The following is a 2,500-nucleotide window of genomic DNA, read 5'->3' on the forward strand; positions in this document are numbered from 1 at the left end:
TACAGTCCACAACGGACTCAAACCGGAGCACCCCTCAAATACCATGGATTGCCCAACTGCTCCTAAAGGAACATGTCCCATCAAAGGCCATGGACTGCACTTGGAATGGAAGAGGATGTCTTGAGGTAAGGAGCTTCTTGGCTTCAGTGATATGCCAGTTTCGGTCTTAGATGCTCAGGTGTATCCTAAGTATCTTTTTATTATACAACTGGCTAGATGAAACTCCAATCTCTCTCATTGGTCAAGGGCGTGCGCCCTTTTCTAATCACGGATTATGGAGACAACTGCTCTTAAACTTCCAGTGATATTCTTTTGAACAGATGGAATTTGGAGGTTTTTAGCTTGTATATATTGGGAACCTCCCCCATTTTCCTTTGAATATTTTGATGGATTTTGATAGTAATGAGTATACTTATAATGGATTTGATACCAGCTCACTAATCCCATGGTATGATCCAAGTTTGATTGTATTATAAAGTTTTTACTAAGTCTTTTACTATTTCAGATGTCCAAAAACTTAGATGCTTGGATGACATGACATGACATGAAAGGTAAGCTTGTTGGTATTCGGTATTGTGTAGTGACTGAATTATAATTGTCAATATTTAGGCTTTTCAAATAATTTGGCTCTATGAATGTATGCCAGTTTGGGCAAGATAATAGGACTATCCTATGCATCTAAATCAAATTTGGCAAGAGTAATTCCTGTGTTAATCCCTGGCATAGGTTTCTTTTACCATGCCAGTTTCATAGCAGGAGACAATTTCTAAAACATTTACTGTTAAACTAATATATTGAGGATTGGTAGTTAATGAAGTGGTTCGTTTCAGGGTGAAGGCTGCCAAGATAGCCTGGTATCCTCCCCCCCCCCCCATACAGAGGGGTTAGACAAGATACGTGGCACTTGAACCTTGTAAGGTAAGGCTAATTAACATTCTTGTTTTGGTTGAACATAATGGGAAATAGTATGTATAGTTAATTTGGTAATTTAGTCTTCCAAAGTTCTCATTCTATAGTAAGACTTGGCCAGTTTGGGCAAGATAATAGGACTATCCTATGCATCTAAATCAAATTTGGCAAGAGTAATTCCTGTGTTAATCCCTGGCATACGGTTCTTTTACCATGCCAGTTTCATAGCTGGAGACAATTTCTAAAGCATTTACTGTTAAACTAAAATATTGAGGATTCGTAGTAAATGAAGTTGTTCCTTTCAGGGTGAAGGCTGCCAAGATAGCCTGGTAACCCCCCCCCCCTTAGAGGGGTTAGAGAAGATGCGTGGCACTTGAATCTTGCAAGGTAATGCTTATTAACATTCTTGTATGTTGGTTGTATTTTGGTTCCACATAATGGAAATAGTATGTGTAGTTAATCTGGTAATCTATTCTTCCAAAGTTCTCATTCTATAGTAAGACTTAGCCAGTTTGGGCAAGATAATAGGACTATCCTATGCATCTAAATCAAATTTGGCAAGAGTAATTCCTGTGTTAATCCCTGGCATACGGTTCTTTTGCCATGCTAGTTTCATAGCAGGAGACACTGTTTCTTGAGCAACAACCATAACTGGAAGTTGGAAATTTTGTATTGAATGTTGTACTGTAATTTCAGGTTTGCAGCAGCTGTGTGTACGGGTGACTTTCCTTAAAGTTCGAGATGGTCACATGATTTACAAGGTAAGGTGTAATCTTGAATTTTCAAGTTCAAATCTGAATATATGTACTGTAAAATTGTATAAATCTGCTGTGGCAGTGTTTGATATATTGTACATGATGTTTGTCATACATGTTGGACTTCTGATGTATAACTTGAAGATTTCCATTTTTTACTGATATACCAATATATAGTATAATGTATAGAAGTAGCTATTGGTTACTAATTTGATTTTTTAATTTTCAGGAGGCAGCTAAACCTTTTGTCTGACTGAAATGGCACTTGAGATGAGGCAAGTATATTGTATGAATTAAGTCAAAATAGCATATTGCACACCAGCTCCAGCTTCTCCCTTTGGCAAGCTAGGCGTTTCTCGTGCATAGAATAAAATGTGTAGGGGTGTGTGGGTTTTGGTTCTTATCATAATGCACACGCAACGTCTCGACAAATTGATTATAAAGTATATCTAATATATATACATATATATATTTTTTTTTTTTTTTTTTGAATGTCAAGATTTTAATTTAAATTCTATTTTGCAGGTTTATGTAGCCTTCAAAATGTGGCTGGAATTCTTGCAGGGTTGCAAGAGCTTGTGTAGAGCTTCTGCAGGTTTCAACTACGGCTGCAAGATGCGTTATGAGTGCATTCGACCACCAAATAAAAAAAAATTAATTAATAAATCTTTTAATTTCAACTTGGTAACCCATATGAATTGCATACATGTACACCTCCATCTTGACTCCCTAAGCTGCTGCCAGTCTCTACAATTAGGTACTTTGTTAGCCTAATAAGAAAATATGGAGCCATTTCTTTATGGAAGTAAATTGGCAAAGTAATTTTTAGTATATTG

General features: G+C 36.7%; 1 long non-coding RNA gene across 1 annotated transcript in view; it reads left to right on the forward strand.

Annotated features, from left to right (window-relative positions):
* LOC125042618 overlaps positions 1 to 2,322 on the forward strand; it is a 3,263-nt gene extending 941 nt beyond the window's left edge. Inside the window, exons 2-8 of the long non-coding RNA XR_007116363.1 lie at positions 1 to 125; positions 506 to 551; positions 831 to 918; positions 1,215 to 1,296; positions 1,606 to 1,670; positions 1,894 to 2,046; positions 2,190 to 2,322. The exon at positions 1 to 125 is cut by the window's left edge and continues 40 nt beyond it. This is a non-coding gene — a long non-coding RNA (uncharacterized LOC125042618). The remainder of the gene's footprint in view (positions 126 to 505; positions 552 to 830; positions 919 to 1,214; positions 1,297 to 1,605; positions 1,671 to 1,893; positions 2,047 to 2,189) is intronic.
* Positions 2,323 to 2,500: the final 178 nt, after the last annotated feature.

The sequence above is a fragment of the Penaeus chinensis genome, chromosome 32 (assembly GCF_019202785.1).
Source record: "Penaeus chinensis breed Huanghai No. 1 chromosome 32, ASM1920278v2, whole genome shotgun sequence".
Taxonomy (NCBI): domain Eukaryota; kingdom Metazoa; phylum Arthropoda; class Malacostraca; order Decapoda; family Penaeidae; genus Penaeus; species Penaeus chinensis.